Source organism: Mandrillus leucophaeus, unplaced genomic scaffold (genome assembly GCF_000951045.1).
Source record: "Mandrillus leucophaeus isolate KB7577 unplaced genomic scaffold, Mleu.le_1.0 Scaffold655, whole genome shotgun sequence".
NCBI classification, from domain to species: Eukaryota; Metazoa; Chordata; class Mammalia; order Primates; family Cercopithecidae; genus Mandrillus; species Mandrillus leucophaeus.
The window spans coordinates 656,527-661,692 of NW_012107086.1; the positions used below are offsets into that span (position 1 = coordinate 656,527).

General features: G+C 46.7%; 1 protein-coding gene across 1 annotated transcript in view; it reads right to left on the reverse strand.

The window, feature by feature from the left end:
* Positions 1–3,975, reverse strand: part of LOC105554686 (zinc finger protein 682-like) — a 30,198-nt gene extending 26,223 nt beyond the window's left edge. The window contains exon 1 of the mRNA XM_012001238.1: positions 3,815–3,975. The gene's annotated coding sequence lies outside the window, so the exon portion shown is untranslated. The remainder of the gene's footprint in view (positions 1–3,814) is intronic.
* Positions 3,976–5,166: the final 1,191 nt, after the last annotated feature.

Sequence of the window (5,166 nt, forward strand, 5' to 3'; positions counted from 1 at the left end):
TTTTTTTGAGACGGAGTGTCACTCTGTTGCCCAGGCTGGAGTGCAGTGGCGCAATCTGGGCTCACTGCAAGCTCCGCCTCCCAGGTTCACGCCATTCTCCAGCTTCAGCCTCCCAAGTAACTGGGACTACAGGCGTCCACCACCACGCCCAGCTAATTTTTTGTATTTTTAGTAGACATGAGGTTTCACCATGTTAGCCAGGATGGTCTCAATCTCCTGACCTCGTGATCTGCCCGCCTCCGCCTCCCAAAGTGCTGGGATTACAGGCTGTGATGTCTTTTTTTTCTGACACCAAATGTGTGGAGTTTGCTGAACACCAACCAATTCTCCAACACCAACAGGGTGTCCAAAAACTCAATTCTGACACCACCCAAAGTGAGCACAGGACCCACAGGTTCAGGACTCAGTCCCACAACACTGCCCCCACGGCAGGGGCCAGTCACACGTCCCCGGGGGCCCACCAATACTTTTGGGCTACTGCCTATATATCAGAAACTCCCATCACCCACTCCTCAAGTTCAATAATTTGACAGAGCTATTCGCAGAACTCAGCACAGCACTGTACTTATGTTTACCAGTTTACTGTAAAAGACACAACTCAGGAACAGTCAAATGGAAGAGCTGAATATGGCAATGGAAAGTCATGGGGGAAGATGGAGCGGGTAAATACAGCTGTGATTAATGAAATCCTTCAGCTCTGTGTTCTCCAAGAATAGCTTAATGAAAAGCAACACCCCTCTCATTGTAACTTCGATGAAGTTCCTTCCTATACCTATCACGAGGCCAGGCACAGACTCTCAAATTCCCATGTTTTCCCCCTATAAACAGTCAGCTGAACAATTTTGTCTTCAGTTGTTAGAACAAAATACTTATTAACCAAACTGCTTAAGATTCTCTCCTCCCAGGCCCCTGAATTTGTACCACCCTCTGCTTGAGCTAACATACAGCTCCTATTTATGCCCCTCCTAAGGCTGATTTGGGAGTCGAACTTTCTCTGATCTAGGATCTGATTTGCCACCCTGTATCTTGTCCTCTCACTCTCACCTTTGTACTCTGGTTTGTTCCTCCAAATGAAAGCAAGCCCTTGCCTGCCTTACCCTTTGAGATCCTGGAAGATATCATACTTGGTGCTTTCCCTCTGTTGTAATACTCCTTTAGAATTAAGTAACTTCTTACCTAAATGTGAATTTGTTTTATTTGACAAAGTCTAGAAACAGTCCCAGAACAGTAACAATTCCATCCTCAGAAAGAGCCTCCAGACTCCTTCCATTCCGACTCCAACAGCATCCGCCTGTGGATCCCAGCTCTCCAGGGCTATACAGCTCCTGTCGGTATGAAGTGCTCCTTTCATGCTGGGGTGTGCAGGCTGGGACACCTGCAGGGGAGGCTCCCCAGGAAGAACTAACTGGGCCTTCAATGACCTCCTTTTGCAGGCTCAAGATTGGCCTTAGCTTAGAGTCACTAGGCTCCAACTTCTATTTCCCAGTCCGGGTTACTTAGTTGTAAATAAGAAAATGCCCAGTTTGAAGGATCCAGCAAAATCACTCAAACAGAATGTTTATTTAAGAGAATAAAATTAAAAGGCACTTACATTGTATACCTCAATAGAAAAAGCAAAACTATCAGTTTCAGACAATAAACATGTCACATTATTTCCATAATTCAAATTATTCAGTAAACAATCACATATGAGCATATCTAGGAGATGCCAAGTCCTATCTTCTAAAATTCAGTATTAAACTCAGACATCTAGATAACAGAGACATCAACTCCACAAGTCCTCCACCCTGCAAAAAAGAGGAACTCATATTTTGACGAATCAATGTAATTCACCAATTAATCTACTACTTTTTTGTGGAAATGTATTCATTTCCTATAGCCATACTGGAAGAGGATTTTCCCTATTACTTTCCCTGGTAGCATTCCCACAGCTAAGTCCTGGGATTCTGTTTAAAATCACCCCCTAAAAAAGAACAGGCCTGACAAACTCACTACACTCACTCTAGTGAAGAAAAAGGTAAATCAGAATTTTTAACAAGTGAATATTTGACTATATATTTAATGTCTTTTCTGAAATCCACCTCTTAAACATTTTCTTACCTTTGAAGCTCTACTGCTAAAATGCAATTGACAGTTAATAAAAAAACTAAGCTTGAAATAAGTGAAAAAAATTTGTCAAGGTGTAAAACCCAGGAAGTGGCAATGCTGACAAATCTGACTCAAGCGCCAAGTCAGGCCATCCTATCACTTGGCACATTCCTCTGCTTCCATACTGCTCCCTGAACTGCTCACTGACCACCTTCCCCCCTTGCCCAGGAGCCACACTGTGCCCCAAGTGGTTTGACTCTGCAGATTCTTGCACCCCCTCACTGGAGTGGGGTTTCCTTGTCCATTGGAATAGTTTTCTCCCCTTCACACGTCTGAGAGAACCCAGATGTCAGAAATCATTTCTGTCTTATCTTCTCAATATCAGCATCCAACTGGCTGACCAGCAATGTGTCTCCAAGGAACAGAAGCTGGAGTTGGGTGAAGACAATCTGCATATCCTAAGGGGTTAGCTTTGTAACTGATGGGTAGAACCAGCTTCCTCTCAGCCCCAGGGCATCCATCTGCTCCCTTAAGAGGCTCCACCTCCATCACTGAGGCTGTCCTCTGGGAGGAAAGGAACAAGGTGCTAATGGTCACTAAACATGCCCTGAGACAGTCCTGGGTCACCTGCAGACAATTATGAAACCTAGGCACAGAAAAAGACAGGAGGGTGGCTCAGGACACATGACCTTGTACAATTTCCAAAGCAGAACCTCAAACCAAAGACATTCCGATAAGGTGTCTGTGCCTGGGGAAGATAAAAGAAGAGACGCAAAGATTTTTTTAAAGCAGTGTGTCAGGGGATTCTTCTCTGCTCACATAAAACGTTTACAAACAGAAAACAGATGTCTAAAAAAGTGCCATCCAATGCTTTGTGAAAAAATGATTAAAATACTGTGTGTGAAATGTACAATAAGGGACAAATAGGCTGGGGGGACAGGATGGTGGATGTGAGACCCTGCTTGTTACACATTTGGAAACGCAGTGGAAAACCAGTCCCCCTCTGGAGTGTTTAAAATAATTAACTAGCAGTCAGTCAGACTGAAGTAGCACTAGTACCATTGGTTCCTAAGGAAAAAAATCCAGCTCAAATACATGTCTTGTAAATTACTACCTTAGGGGGAAACGATATTCAGGTTGAACCAACCGCAAACCTCCAATTAACCTCTCATTACATAATCAGGAAATTTCCACCTGGACAGTCCAAATGAGGCGACTCCACAACTGTCACTGTAATTTCTGAATTTGGTTCGCTTCCTCATGCCCCTTACAAAAGCCTTTGCTCCAAGCACCCACAAACCATGACTGGGCGCTCTGCACTGATGAACAGCTCTTTGCTCAAATAATCTCTCTAACGTTAAAACCTTGACTCCCTTTTCATTTTTACCAGGAGAAGGGAGGCCTGGGACCCCAGGCCCCACAGCTCCTCCCACGCAGTGGCTCCTCCTGGGTCCGGGCGCTCCCCCAGGCCCCTGCCGCCGCCACCGCACAGCCGCCAGCCGGGGCCCGGGCCGGGCGGAAGTCGAGCACAGATGCGGACCGGACGCCGGGTGAGGCTGGCGGAAGCCCACATCCTGAGGCCAGGGGAAGCTGGGGCCGGGTCCAGCGGGGTCTCGGGTCTGCAGACTCCGGAGGGAGCTGTGGGGAGGCCTGGGGCCGCCACAGCCAGTTCCAGCCCGTTTCCATCAGCCCCCTGCCCACCTCGGGACCTCGCCCACATACTCACCATTTCCCAGCTTCCCGGGTGTCCAGGCTTCTTAGCTATGGATCTCCTGATACTTGCAGGTCAAAGGGCAAGAGGCTGTGGCGGCCCCCCGGGCTTCCCAGAGCGGAGCACGCCGAGCACAGAAGACCCAGCTAGTGCTGCAGAGAGACGAAGGCCCCGCCAGATCCCGGAAGCCGCGCCCTTCTGTCCGGCTGCGCGCCTGATTGGACGGTTCCTGCGTCAGCGCCGCTGATTGGGTAGGGCTCCAGGCCCCGCCCCTCAGCCACTGAGTGACGGAGGACGTGATCGGACGCTGGGCTGAAGGCGACGAAGTGACGGGTTCTCGGCTGCAGGCTTTTCATGCAGGGCTTCCTGCTTGTGGCCCAGCCCAGGGGTATTTTCATTTAACCTTTTGTATAAGGTTATATCCATTTATAAATAATATATATGTTATTCACAAATGAAAACAATATAATGGCAATGATTTTAACGTTTCAGATTTTATGACCTTTCTGGCCTCTGGTAGTTTGATCAGGCAGCCTGAAATTTCAAAAAGGAGGCAGTCCTTTAAGAAATGAAATGTAAGCCACGTGTGAATTTTAAATTTCGTAATAACCACCTTTTAAACATTAGAAGTAACAGGTGAAACGGATTGTAATAATTTATTTAACCCAATATATTCAAAATATTATCATTTAAATGTATGATCAATATATTAATGAACTATATAATTTTCGGTAGTCAATCTGTGAAACTCACTCTGTATTTCACCTTCCCAGCACGTCTCAGTTCAGCCACATTCCAGGCCCTCAGTACGCACACAGGGCCAGTGGCTGTCACACTGACCTGCAGCCCTGAGGGAAGTGAAGGGTCTGAACCCTCATTTCCTTCCAGAAGTGAAAGATCGGTGCCTCCTTATCATCTCTCCCCAGGCCAAAGGCTGAAGGGACAAGGCCCTAGAAACAGCAAGGGCTGCAAAAAGAGTGTCCACAGGTGGACCACTGCTGCCCCGCCTGCTGTCCATCTTCCTTCCAAAAATCAGACAGTGAAAAAAAGAACAATGGAGCCCCCAGGAGGACCTAACCTCAAGTCTTCAGGTTTTCCACAGCTTTGCCTTCCAAAGTTTAGATGTAGAGAAAATAGATTAAACAAACTTCTGATATTGGTATTTGGCCTTGGCCCTAATGAACAGGCTATTGGTTGTCTTTTTCCCCCTATGGTGTGGGAGACTGGGTGAATTTATGCACCAATCACATGTACACATGTCTACCTGTATCTGTACATAACTCACCACCGTCTAACAAGAGATCCAAATTTAAATAAAGGGAAAAGAAAATCAATACCTATAGGGTGTCTACTGTTTGCAGGTAACT